This window comes from Cricetulus griseus, chromosome X, assembly GCF_003668045.3.
Source record: "Cricetulus griseus strain 17A/GY chromosome X, alternate assembly CriGri-PICRH-1.0, whole genome shotgun sequence".
Classification (NCBI taxonomy): domain Eukaryota; kingdom Metazoa; phylum Chordata; class Mammalia; order Rodentia; family Cricetidae; genus Cricetulus; species Cricetulus griseus.
This window is the reverse complement of record NC_048604.1, coordinates 4,800,454-4,815,140: the sequence shown is the minus strand read 5'-3', so window position 1 is coordinate 4,815,140 and position 14,687 is coordinate 4,800,454.

Here is a 14,687-nt window from a genome sequence, read left to right as displayed (position 1 = left end):
ATCAAGGCAATGCTGGATTTCTACTATAACCAGAAAGGAAGCAACCTCTGAGAAATCAAATCACAGTGGTCAGCTCATCCTATGTCCAACATTTTTCCTACTTAAATATTTATTTATTTATTTATTTATTTATTTATTTATTTTTAAGTTTGAAACAAGCTTTATTTTACATGTCCCTCTCCCTCCTCTTCTCCCCTGCCCCCCACTGGCCCTCTATCCCATCCCATTTCTGCTCCCCAGGGAGGGTGAGGCCTTGCATGCAGGATCTTCAAAGTCTTTCATATCATTTGGAGCAGAGCCTAGCACCCCCCCCCCCCGTGTGTAGGCTGAGAGAGCATCCCTCTATGGGGAGTGAACTCCCAAAGTCCATTTGTGTACCAGGGATAAATAATGTTCCACTACCAGTGGCCCCATAGATTAACCAGACCTCCAAACTGACATTCTCGTTCAGAGGGTCTGGAACAGTCCTATTCTGGTTTCCCAGATATCAGTCTGGGATCCATGAGCACCCCCTTGTTCAGGTCAGCTGTTTCTGTGGGTTTCCCAAGCCTGGTTCTGACTCCTTTACTCATCACTTCTCCCTCTCTGCAACTGGATTCCAGAGTTCAGTTCAGTGTTTAGCTGTGGGTATCTGCTTCTGCTTCCATCAGCTACTGGATGAAGGCACTAGGGTGGCATATAAGGTAGTCATCAATCTCATTATTGGGCAAGGGCTTTTAAGGTAGCCCTCCACTATTGCTTAGATTGTTAGATGTGATCAACCTTGTAGATCTCTGGACATTTCCCTAGTGTCAGATTTCTCTTTAAACCTATAATGGCTCCTTCTATTATGGTATCCCTTTTCTTACTCCTCTATTCTTCCCCTGACTCAATCTTCTTGTTCCGTCTTGTCCTCCTCTTCTCCCCATCTCTGTCTTCTAACTCCCTCTCCCCTCCCCCATGCTCCCTATTAGCTCAGGAGAACTTGTCCCTTTCCCCTTCTCTTGGGGACCATTTATATATCTCTTAGGGTCCACCTTGTTTCCTAGCTTCTCTGGTGGTGTTGATTCAGGCTGCTCTAGGTCTAAAATCCATATGAGTGAGTACATACCATTTTTGTCTTTTTTGTGACTGGGTTACCTTACTCAGGATGGTTTCTTCTAGTTCCATCTATTTGCCTGCGAATTTCAAGATTCCATTGGTTTTTTCCCACTGAGTAGTACTCCATTGTGTAAATCTACCACATTTTCTCCATCCATTCTTCAGTTGAGGGGCATCTAGGTTGCTTCCAGGTTCTGGCTATTATAAATATTGCTGCTACGAACATGGTTGAATAGATGTCCTTGTTGTATGAATGTGCATCTTTTGGGTATATGCCTAAGAGTGGAATTGCTGCATCTTGTGGTATACTGATTTCCATTTTCCAGCGGAGCTGCCATACTGATTTCCAAAGTGGCTGTATGAGTTGGCACTCCCACCATCAGTGAATGAGTGAAAAAGTAGGTGGTACCCTGGAACAGATTGGTACAGGAGACTGCTTCCTGAATATAACACCATTAGCACAGATACTGAGATCAACAGTTAATAAATGGGACCTCCTGAAACTGAGAAGCTTCTGTAAGGTAAAGGACACAGTCAAAAAAACAAAATGGCAGCCCACAGAATGGAAAAAGATATTCACCAACCCCACATCAGACAGAGGGCTGATTTCCAAAATATACAAAGAACTCAAGAAGCTAGTCACCAAAACACCAAATAATCCAATTAAAAAGTGGGGTACAGAACTAAATAGAGAATTCTCAATGGAGGAGTCTAAAATGGCTGCAAGACACATAAGAAAGTGCTCAACATCCTTAGCCATCAGGGAAATGCAAATCATCTTACCATCTTACTCATGTCAGAATGGCTAAAATCAAAACACCAGTGATAGTTTATCCCACTTAGATTTTAGTCATCAACTTGATATAATTTATAGTCACCTGGGAAGAGAGAGCCTCAGTTGAAAAGCTTCCCGTACCAGAATGGCCTTTTGGTCATATTTGTGAGATATTCTTTTGATTGATGATTGTTATAGGAGAACCCAGCCCACTGTGGGCAGCACTGTCCCTAGAAGAGTATGAGCCAGTGAGCATGCCAACAATCATCATTTCTTCACGGTTTCTGCTTCAAGTTCCTCCCCTGAATTCCCTCAATTATGGATTGTGACCTGAGTGTACAAGCTGAAATAAATCCTTTGCTTCCTTAAGTTAGTTTTGGTCAGAGTGTGTTTTTATCACAGCAACAAAAAAGCAAACAAAAAATGTCTTCTTCCAGCTCCCCAGTATTTGTCCAGCTAATAGTATGAAGAATCACAGTCCAATTTCAGGTCAAAGTATGGAAGCTAGGGCCTGAAGAGTGAAAGGAGGAAAGGCATGCAGGCTGGATGAAACCATGGGTATTAAGACAGAACTCCTGGGGAAGGAAATGAAATAGAGCTACCCACCTCTTTGGCACTGACCCCTCAAGGAGCAGCGATATCCCCCAAAATGGGCTGCCACCCCAGTACATCATGGACAAAGCACTTTCTCTGCTCAGCCACAGTAGTACCCTGTTCACATTACCCTGCCTCTAGCAGACTATCCTGCATCTGTGTCATTGAAATATTTATAAAGCATTTAGTGCATCAATGAACATGTGCCAAAAGGGATTTGTGGCCTTCCCTGTGCTCCATCAGTTAGATATTTAGTATCTCTGGCCTATGAAAACATTCTTAGAAGTGCCACAAGAGGATTTCCTATTGGCAGATGACCAATGGACTGAGGCAAACATCATTTACTTCGCTTGGGAAGGTGTCTGAGGGCCTTGATCCTCTCCTTGGAAAAACTGTTGAATGTCATACGGTCCTCAAATTCTTCTGTCTTAACCCTGGCTTTCCAGCGGGCTTAGTTTTATGGAGACCCATTTGCCAATCTGAGCATTTACATGCATTTCCTGTGTAAAATTTTGTAGATTCTTTGTATTCTCTGTTCCCTAAAGGACTTTTCCTAGGTGAAGTTGATGAGCTGTGCTCTGAGAATGATATTTTGGTGGCTTCTCAAGTAGTCACAAAACATATCAACAGCAAAAATTAATTCAAATATTGACCAACTATTAAGTCGTGAGCACTCATAGAAGTACCAACAATTAATTTACACTAATTATAGTGTAATTCTTAGTCCATTTCTTGTTGCTATAGAAGAATTCTTGAGACTTGATAATACAAAAGGAAAATGTTTTAATTTGGCTTGTAGTCATGGAGGTCAGCAAAGGCCTCTTCATGCTCTTTCAACTCATGACAAATAGGTAAATATTAAAGACACAAAGCATGCAGGGAGTAGCCTTGCTTTTTACAACAATCCCATGAGAATTTGCCTAGAGCAGTGAGAAAAGTATGGATCTCTAATATCCTAGTCAATTTTAATGGTACTACCACTTTTTAAATAACATTACATTTGGGCTCAAATTGCAATATGTATTTGGACAGAGAAAAACTACATCCAAATAATATCACCCAAAAAGCTAATATTTAGATTAATATTTCATTAATGATGAATTATCTTCCTTTTAGAATTTTTTAATTGAGACATAGTAATTGTTCATGTTTTTAGGTATGATGAGATGATTCTGCACATGTACAATGTCTAATAGCAAAATTATTGTAATCACATTATTTTGTGTTGGTAAATATCAAGCTCTGTTCTTCTACTTATCTTGAAATATATGATAAACTGGAATTATTGATCTTGGCTAACATTCAGTGCCCATGGCTGACATCATCCGTGTCATATATGTATTGACCCTTTACATCCAAATAAACCACACCATGGTAGATAGTATTATACCTTGTTACAGGTGAGCCATCTGGCAGAGAGAGACTATTGCCTAGGCTGCATGTGGTGGTGAGGCTGGCATTCAGACAGGCTTTGCCCTCAGTTACTACTGTCTTCTATCTCCTCTTGAAAAACCTAACAATTCCGCCTTCCTTGAAGTATGACAGGGTAAATTATCTATGGTCTTTGAGTTTCAGTTTTTCTATCCATATGATATCCACAAAGAAGGACCTATGGTCACAGGATTGTTGTAAATGAATTTGTGGGGAGACTGTTATATATTGCAATATACTTTCACTGTAATAAGTGGAATGCATATCACTGTTGATATTTATGCTAGCACATGTACTACAGATTTTTGTATGTTTTATGCCTCTTTATGCCACTACCAGGCACTTAGACACAAAGCAACACCCACCCATTGCCAATCACTCTTACATACATCTTCCAGATCATCCTCTAGACAACAGTGCAAACACTGAGTAAATGGAGCTTTGAAGGTCACACAGCTAGTGATGAGAAGAGATGGGACTTGAATCCAAAGCTCACTTTCCTTTAAACAAGTTGCCTACTCCTGTTATTCTCAAATTTTCTAAAAACTTGGGTGCTTTGACCGAGTAATGGGAAAACTGAGTGAAAGTGTAGAAAGGATGGCTTGAAACAAAGATTTTCCTGTTCTCCAGGTCACTTCCTTGACTAAGAGCCAAAGGTTCTTTCACCCAGGCACTGGGAGCCACTACAATTGAGTGATATGCAATCCCATTGTGATTTTCATTTATATTTCTTTGATGAGTAAAGATATTTCCATGTAAAAATCATTATATTTCCATGTATTTGATTTTTGAGTTCTTTATACAGTCTAGCTATGAATCCTCTATTAGATAACCATCTGTGAAGGATTTTCTCCTGTTCTGTAGGCTGGAAGTTGATTCTGAGTGTGTGTGCATGTATGTGGAAATACATGTATATGTGCTTGTGCACGTGTGCATGTGTGTGCTTCATTCAGTGCTTTTCTTATTGGCTTCTTATGCAACAACAAATGCGCTGTTGTTCTTTAGATATTATTTGATTGTGTCACTCAAAGTTTCATGTGTTGAAACCTGGTCTAGAGTATAGGTAGGATCTTCAAGACATAGAGGTGAGTAGGAACTGTTTGGGCATTGGAAATGCTGTGCTTGAAAGGGGGTAAGGTAGCCCCTTTGGAACATTGACTTAATTCTTGTGAAGGTAAATTGTTAAAAGGAGCCTCTCCCCTCTCTCTAGCTTTCAATTTGGCAGTATCAATTTGCTCCTCCCTGTCACTACTTCCATTATGATGCCCTCCTCTATGAGGTACTTACCACATCTGAGATGATGTCATTTTCTTGAACCTATAGAACACACTTTAAAAAGTTGTCTAGCCCTCAGCATTTCACTACAGTTCCAGTCTGGAATCAGTCTCTTGGCAATGAGCTTGAGCCACTGTAGCCACCAGCTCACTTGTTTCCCATCTCTTAGAAACACTATCTTTTGTTACTTAATATCTGGCCTTTTTAAAAACATTGCTTCTTCTGTTTTGTCTACTCATTGATTGTTTCATACAGCAGAGTAAACTCATTTCTTTTTATTCCATCTCAGAAGACTATGGGCATCTTCAGAGAGCCTGTCTCATCTTTATATGGATTTGGAAATTGAATAAGCAAAAATCATTTAAAAAATAATTTCCCAGAGGTGTTCAGGTGAATGTGGAAAAACAGAATCCTGGCAACATTCAGGAAGGACAGAAAAGATTAAAGTCTAGTGGCTTGGTTTCCTTTAGGACAAAGTTTCTGGTTTTATAAGGGGTCTTCCCGTGCATCAAAATAAGGACAGAGTCGTGACCTTGCTTTGATAGGACCATATTTCTTTCCTGGACCCTGGGTTATTACACTCTTACTTCAAAATGAAAATATAAACAAAAACTTGTCTAAACAGCTGATGCCCCTTGCTGTGTCAACTCTATGCTCACTTGTGAATAAAATACAGGATATCTAGTTAGATGTGAATTCGTATTGAACTGGATAATTTTTGGTATGCTTCCAAAGATTATATGGCATATACAAATACAAAAGTAATCTTGATCATTTATTTAAATTCCACATGACCCTGGATCCTTTCCGTCTTTTGGAGGCTTCTTACAACCCTATGTATACAGCAACATGGCTTCTATGTCACTGATAGGGCTCTGGGACTGGTCTGAAAAAACTATCACCTCCGTTTCCATCAGAAAATGAAGGTCAGGAAATAAGTATCAACAAGGTACAATATGCATAAATACCTATCCATGAGCCGGAGATGGGGGGGGGGGTTATTCCACCTTTGCATCATACCCTTAAATTTGTTTCTAAGCTACTCTCCTGCCTAGCCACAGAGTTGAGCTCATGAAGTCTAAAGCTTGAATAACAAAACCAGTATAATGGCATTGGTGCTAAACACAATCCTCTTAACTTGTCCTCTTCTTGAAATGAAACTTCATGTTCCTAGGCTCTCAGTAAGCTCAGGTAGGCTGCTAAAGGGATAGTGGGCATTTTGTTGCTTTCTTCCTGTTCTTTAATTTCAAAGTGATGGGACTGACATGAAATACAGAGCTTATTAAAGAAGCAAGAAAACTAGGCTCTTGCTCTACTAGGCTATTAACTCGGATATAAATGCACCTTGACCTCAAACACTGCCTTGATTTCTTCATCTCTAAAATGGGGATTAAGATTTTTAAAAAATCATCCAGGAAGTATTTTGAACATGTCAAAAGCCATTGTAGGTGGCTTCAGATTCTAAATAGCAATTTGAGTCCAATATCAGTGCCCTAATGTAAGTCTGATTTTCTCAGTCCCTGGCTGAGATGTATTAAGCCTAGGGAATGAAAGAGAATAGGAATCCCTCTTCTTTTCAGGGTCATTAGGGAGCTCTTCAGAAGTAGAGAGAACAAAGAGTTGTGCCAACCTTGTCTCACTTTTTGCAAGGTACTGAAATTGAGAGTTTCTTGTCCTCTTCCCATTCAAAGGACAAGAGAGATGCTAAATATGGCTTTCCACATACAGACTAGAGACTGGGTGAGCAAAGAACAGAGAGAGTGAGACCTAGAAGATTCCACCTCCATACTGTCTTAGAGTGCCCAGCTGTGTTGCCAAGTTATTCTATGTCCCAGGAAGCTGAAACTCAGCGGTTTACCAATTTGTCACTAGGACACAGAAGTCATGTTTGTTGCTGGTGTCACGATGTCAGAAAAGGAAAAGCAAAACAGGAAAACCTTTCTAGTACCAAGTAAAGCATTAGATGCCCAGAATATGGTGGGCCTACAGGAACAACCTATAACACACAAGATTCTTTTGCCACTTTGATACTCACGTGTGTTCCTGAAAAGTATGTAATAGGTGGTAGTATGTAATACTATTGTCCTCATTCTATAAATATTTAAGCCAAGACCAGAAAGGTTAAATTATTTCTCCTGTTATAAGTGGATAGACTAGGAGTTACAACTTTGGTCTGGCTGGCCCCAACCAAGGCCCTTATTATTTCTGCTATTCTCTACAGCCTATGGTATCCTATCTGGAGTGCAGTACCTGGAGCCTTGGCCCCACACTGGGAATCTTAAGGAAAACACCTGAGTGCATGAGGCTGGCAGATGGCTGGTGGAGGCAGCAGGAAGTGTCTGAGCCAGTCCCATCACTTTGACCATTCCAGGGTGTCGGTGCAAGGATGGGCATCAAATCCAAGCAAAGTCTATGGATCCTTTAGCTCCACAAGAGAAATTGCAACAGGTCATCTACATGGTGACCTAGCAGAACCAGAAAGGCCTCTACAAAGTGGGCATCATCTAAGACCCCCAACCCTCATTTAGACTCACCATGCCCATATGTCTAAAGTGCTTTGTAGCCAGGTCGCTCAAATTGGAGCATACAGAAGAAATGGGTTACAAAGAGAGGTACAAAGCTGCTGGCAGATATAAGGACAGATCATTGACAATGAAAGAGGAAGCAGCAATACTGACAAAGCAGTTTCAAATGAAAACAGTTCAGCGACTTGGAGTGGTTGATTGTAATACCAAATACTCCAATGTAGCTAGATAATGGGGTATTTTTAGAATTCCTTTGCCAATTCCAAATTCCCAAATTACCTCTTGAAAGAATGATGCTTATACTTTTGAACTCAAGTACTTTGCCCACAACCCAGGTACATTAACCAAGGCACAAAAGGCAGAAATTATTTTCTATTCTATGCATAAGGATATTATGCTAGTGATGCACTGTTAAAAGGACAATATACTCCAAGGATTTGGCTGATATAGACAGGGTGATGGTTTCAGGTTCTATAACCCAGTTCCATTTTTCATTACAGCATTTTTATTAAAACAGTTTTTTTATTTTACATACCAATCCCAATCCCCCCACTCTCCCCTCCTTCAGCTCCTTCCACCTCCCCCCCCTACTCCTATCCACTCCTCAGAGAGGGTGAGGCTTCCCATGGGGAATCTAGAAAGCCTTTCTCATTACATTGAGGCAGGACCAAGGCCCTTCCTGCTGTGTCTAGGCTAAGCAAGATATCCCCCCATAGGGAATGGACTCCAAAAAGCCAGTTCATGCACTAGGAATAAATCCTGGTCCAACTGCCAGTGACCCCATAAACTACCAAAGCCACCCAACTGTCACCCACATTCAGAGGGCCTAGTTTGTTCCTATGCAGGTTCCCCAGCTGTCAGTCCTGAGTCAGTCAGTAAGCTACCAAAGCTCCTGTCAGCTGTTTCTGTGGGTTTCCTCATCATGGTCTTGATCCCTTTGCTCTTATTTTCACTCCTCCCTCTCTTTGACTGCACTCTAGTAGCTCAGCCTAGTGCTTAGCTGTGGGTCACTGCATCTGCTTCCATCAGTTACTGGATGAGGGTTCTATGGTGACAATTAAGGTAGTCATCAATCTGATTACAGAGGAAGGCCAATTAAGGAACCATCTCCACTATTGCTTAGAGCCTTAGCTTGGGTCATCCTCATGGATTCCTGAGAATTTCTCTAGTGCCAGGTTTCTTGCTAACCCCATAACAGTTCTCTCTATCAAGATACCTCTTTCCTTGCACTCCCTCACTGTCCTTTCCCCAACTCAACCATCCCCTTCTCTCATGTTTTTCTCTCCCTCCTTTCCTCACCTCCTTCCTTCCCTCCCATCCTCTACACTCCCCTATGCTCCTGATTTACTCAGGAGATTTGTCTATTTCCAATTCCCAGGTGGATCCATGTATATCTCTCTTAGGGTCCTCCTTGTTACCTAGCTTCACTGTGGTTGTAGCCTGTAGGCTGGTTATCATTTGTTTATGTCTAATATCCACTTATGAGTGACTACATACCATGTTTGTCCTTCTAGGTCTGGGTTACCTCACTCAGGATGTATTTTTCTAGTTTCATCCATTTGCCTGCAAATTTCAAGATGCCATTTTTTTACCACTGAGTATTACTCCATTGTGTAAATGTACCACATTTTTTAAATCCATTCTTTAGTTGAAGGGGATCTAGATTATTTCCAGGTTCTACCTATTGCAAATAATGGTGCTATGAACATAGTTGAGCAAATGTCCTTGTGGTGTGAATGCTCATCCTTTGGGTATATGCCCCAGAGAGGTATTGGTGGGTCTTGAGGTAGATTGATTCCCAATTTTCTGAGAAACCACCACACTGATTTCCAAAGTGACTGTACAACTTTTCATTTCCACCAGCAATGGAGGAGTATTCCCCTTTCTCCACATCCTTTCCAGCATAAGTTGTCATCCTTGCTTTTTAGCCAATCTGACAGGTGTCTCATAATTACTTTTATTTTTGCATTTCCCTGATGAATATGGATGTTGAGCACTTCCTTAAGTGTTTTTTGTTTTGTTTTGTTTTATTGGCCATTTGAGATTCCTCTGTTGAGATTTCTCTATTTAGATCCATACCCTATTTTTAAAATTGATTATTTGGTATTTTCAAGTCTAGTTTCTTGAGTTCTTAGGATATTTGGAGATCAACTTTCTGTTAGATGTCGGGTTGGTAAAGATCTTTTCCCATTCTGTAGGCTGTTGTTTTGTTTTGTTGACTGTGTCCTTTGCCTTACAGAAGCTTCTCAGTTTCAGGAGGTCCACTTGTTAATTGTTGCTCTCAGACTCTTGTGCTACTGGTGTTTTATTTAGGAAGTGGTCTCCTGTGCCAATGTGTTCAAGGCAACTTCCCACTTTCTCTCTCTCAGTATCAGTGTGGCTGCATTAATGTTGAGGTCGTTGATCCATTTGGACTTAAGTTTTGTGCATGACAATAAATATGGATCTATTCACATTCTTCTACATGTAGACATCCAGTTATGCCAACACCATTTGTTAAAGATGCTATCGTTTTTTCTATTGTATAATTTTAGCTTCTTTTTAAAAAATTAGGAGTTCAGAGGTGTGAGGATTAACATCAGGGTCTTCGTTGATCCACTTGTATGTTTTTTTATGCCAATACCAACCTTTTTTTAAATTACTGTAGCTTTATAGTATATTTGAAATCAGGAATGGTGATACCTGTGGGAATTCCTTTATTGTATAGGACTGTATTGGCTATCCTGTTTTTTTTTTTTCCATATGAAGTTGAGTATTGTTCTTTAGGGGTTTTTGACGAATTGTGTTGAGATTTTGATAGGGATTGCATTGACTCTGTAGATTGCATTTGGTAAGATTTCCATTTTTATTATTTTGATTCTACCTATGCAAGAACATGGGAGGTCTTTCCATTTTCTGATATATCCTGCAATTTTTTTAAAGACTAAAGTTCTTGACATACAGCTCTTTCACCTGTTTGCTTAGAGTTACCCCCAAGATATTACATGTTGTTTGTGGCTATTGTGAAGAGTGATGTTTGTCTGATTTCTTTCTCAGCCCATTTATCATCTTTATATAGGAGAGCTACTGATTTTTTAAGTTAATCTTGTATCCTGACACTTTACTGAAGGTGTTTATCTGCTGTAGGAGTTTCCTGGTAGAATTTTTTGGATCACTTATGTATACTATCATATCATCTGTAAATAGTTCAAGTTTGACTTCTTCCTTTCCAATTTTTATCCTGTTGATCTCCTTTTGTTGTCTTATTGCTCTAGCTAGAACTTCAAGTACAATATTGAAGAGATATGGAGAGAGTGGACAGCCTTGTTTTGTTCCTGATTTTAGTGGAATTACTTTGAGTTTTTCTTTATTTAATTTGATGTTTGCTGTTGTGTTACTATATATTGCCTTCATTATGTTGAGGTATGTTCCTGTATCCCTGATTGCTCCAAGACCTTTATCATGAAGTGGTGTTGGATTTTGTTGAAGGCTTTTTTCATCACCCATTGAGATGATCAGGACATTATTTTTATTTCAGTTTATTTATATGGCATGTTATATTGATAGATTTTCATATGTTAAATCATCTCTGCATCTCTGGGATGAAGCCTACTTGATCATGGTGGATGATTTTTGATGTGTTCTTGGGTTTAGTTTGCCAATATTTTATTCAGTATTTTTGCATCTATGTTCATGATGGAGATTTGTCTTTAATTCTCTTTCTTATTTGCATCTTTGTGTGGTTTGTGAATCAGAGTTACTGTAGCCTCATAAAAAGAATTTGAGGAGTATTGGAGTTAGCTCTTCTTTTGAATGTCTGGTAGAATTCTGCAATAAAACCATCAAGCCCTGAGCTTTTTTTTTTTTTTTTTTTTTTTTTTTTTGGTTGGGATAATTTTGATGACTACTTCTGTTTCCTTGGAGGTTATAGGTCTATTTAATTTGTTTATCTGGTCTTGATTTAATTTTGGTATGTGGTACTTCTTCAAAACATTTTCCATTTCCTTTAAATTTTCCAATTGTGTAGAGCACAGGTTTTTAAAGTATGACCCAATGATTCTTTGGGTTTCCTCAGTGTCTGTTGTTACATCTCACTTTTCATTTCTGATTTTGTTGATTTGCATGTTCTCTCTCTGCCTTTTGGTTAGTTTGCATAAATGTTTGCTATTTTGTTGATTTTACCAATAAAACAACTCTTTGTCTCATTTATTCTTTGTATTATTTTCTTTGTGTCTAGTTTATTGATTTCAGCCCTCAATATGATTATTTCATGGAGTCTATTCCTCCTGGGTGAGTTTGCTTCTTTTTGTTCTATAGCTTTCGGGTATGCTGTTAATTCTCTACTGTGGCTATCCTCCAGGTTCTTTATGTGGGCCCTTAGAACCATAAATTTTCCTTTTAGTACTGTTTTCAATGTGTCCCATAAGTTTGGGTATGTTGTGCCTTCATTGTCACTGAATTCTAGAAAGTCTTTAATTTCTTTATTTCTTCCTTGACCCAAGGGGGATTCAGTTGAGCATTGCTCAATTTCCATGAATTTGTGGGCTTTCTGAGATTAGTGTTGTTATTGAATTCTATCTTTAAGTCATGGTGATCCAATACAGGGTGTTATTCTATATTTTTTTTTGTTTTGGCTCAGGTTTGCTTTATCACTGAATATGTGACTGATTTTAGAGATGGTTCCATGAGGTGGTTCGAAGAAGGTATATTCATTTGTGTTTGGGTTGAATGTTCTATAGATTTTTATTAAGCCCATTTGAGTCATAACATTTTTTAGTTCTTTTATTTATCTGTTAAGGTTCTGTCTGGCAGTCCCATCCAGTGGTGCGAGTGGGGATTTTAAGTCTCCCACTATTAGCATGTGGGGTTTGCTGTGTGGTTTAAGCTTTAGTAATGTTTCTTTTACAAATCTGGGTGCCCTTGTATTTGGGGCATAGGTGTTCAGAATAGAGACTTCATCTAGTAGGATTTTTCCTGTGACTAATATGAAATGTCCTTCTCCATATCTTTTTGTTAATTGTAGTTTGAAGTCTATTTTGTTAGATATTAGGGTAGCTATACAAGCTTGCTTTTTAGATCATTTGATTGGAAAATCTTTTCCCAACCTTTTACTCTGAGGTAATCTCTCTTTTTGAAGTTGAGGTGTATTTCTTGTATGCAGCAGAAGTATGGATCCTGTTTTCATATCCATTCTGTTAGCCTGTGTCTTTTGTATATGTGAGTTGAGACAATTGATATTAAGAGATATTAATAACCGGTGATTGCTAGTTCTTGTGTTTGTTTTTTTTTGTTTGTTTGCTTTGTTGTTGGTGGTGGTGTGTGTTTCCTTTCTTTGTGTTTTGCTGGTGTGTGATTATCTATTGCCTGTATTTTTGTGGGTGTAGCTAAATTCCTTGGGTTAGAGTTTGCATTCTTGCACTTTTTGTAGAGCTGGGTTTGTGGATAGATTTGGTCAAATCTTGTATTTTTTCTTCACAGAACATCTTGTTTTCTCCTTCTATGGTGATTGAAAGCTTTGTTTTTTATATTAGTCTGGGTTGGCATCCATGGTCTCTTAGTGTCTGCAGAATATTGATCAAGAACCTTCTGTCTTTCAGAGTTTCCATTGAAAAGTCGTGTTTAATTCTGATAGCTCTGCCTTTATATGTTATTTGGCCTTTTTCTTTTGCAGCTCTTAATATTCTTTCTTTATTCTGAATGTTTAATTGATGGAGGTTGTCCTTTAGTACATATGTTTCTATTATTGGTTAATGAATAAAACACTTATTGGCTGATTGGCCAGTCAGGAAGTATAGGCAGAGCTAGGAGATGAGAATTCTGGGAAACATAGCAGATGGAGCCAGGGAAAAGAGGACATGCAAGGCATTCTCTGGTATGCCAAGACCATGTGGAAATACATAGATTAATAGAAATGGGTTAATAATTAAGACACAGATAGACAATAAGAAGCCAAAACCACCGGCTAACAGCTTTATAATTAATATAGTGTCTGTGTACTTATTTGGGGCTCCAGGGTGGCAGGACCCAGCTGGGCCAGAAAATCTCCATCAACAAAATGGAGCCAATGTGGGTTGTATGAATTTCCACATAGAACCTGACAAAAGCATAAAAGGGGAGTTTAGAAACAAAATAACAGAGATAAGCATGGCTTCTTGGTAGAAGCATTCTCTCTGGTGGTCTCTGTTTAGGAGAGACAGCTCCTTTAAGGGAGTCTTCCTGACTGCAAGGCTCTTTTAAGGGGCTCTGATAATAATGGTGTGTATGAGCAGTTGGCAGTGGCAGTGACCACATCTAGAAGCCGGCAGCGTGCTGCTTGGTGGCAGCATAGACCAAGACAGTGAGCACAGCTCCCAGGGCTGGCAGTAAATCCACTCCCACCATGTTGGAAAGACAGCAGTTAAATCATCTGCTTTAATCCTAGCAATGCTGTTTAGCAGATAACAGACTTGTGGCCAGTAAAAGATAGAGATATACAGTAAAGACAGATTCAGATGAAGAAAAACCTCTAAAGGGTTTACAGTGTTCAAAAATATACGTAGGCTTAGGAGAGAAAAGAAAAAGCATGTAGTGGTTAAAAAGGAAATAGTGTAGCTGGGCAGTGGTGGCACACACCTTTGATCCCAGCACTCAGAAGGCAGAGGCAAGCATATTTCTATAATTTCAAGGCCAGCCTGGTGTATAGAATGAATTCAAAGACAGGCAAAAGTAAACAGAGGCCAGACGATGGTGGCATATGTCTTTAGTTCCAGCACTCGGGAGGCAGAGTCAGGTGGATCTCTGTGAGTTTGAGACCAGCCTAGTCTACAAGAGCTAGTTCCAGGACAGCCTCCAAAGCCACAGAGAAACCCTGTCTCAAAACCCCTCCCCCCAAAAAGTAAACAGAGAAACTCTGTCTCAAACAAAGAAAAAATAAAAGCAAAGGAAATAGGGTTTTTTTTTTTAAAAAAAGCCACGTAAAGATGGAAAATACACTGACAGTCTGGATACTGTATGTTATTGTGTTATTTTTGAGTTGTTTAATTGCTGAG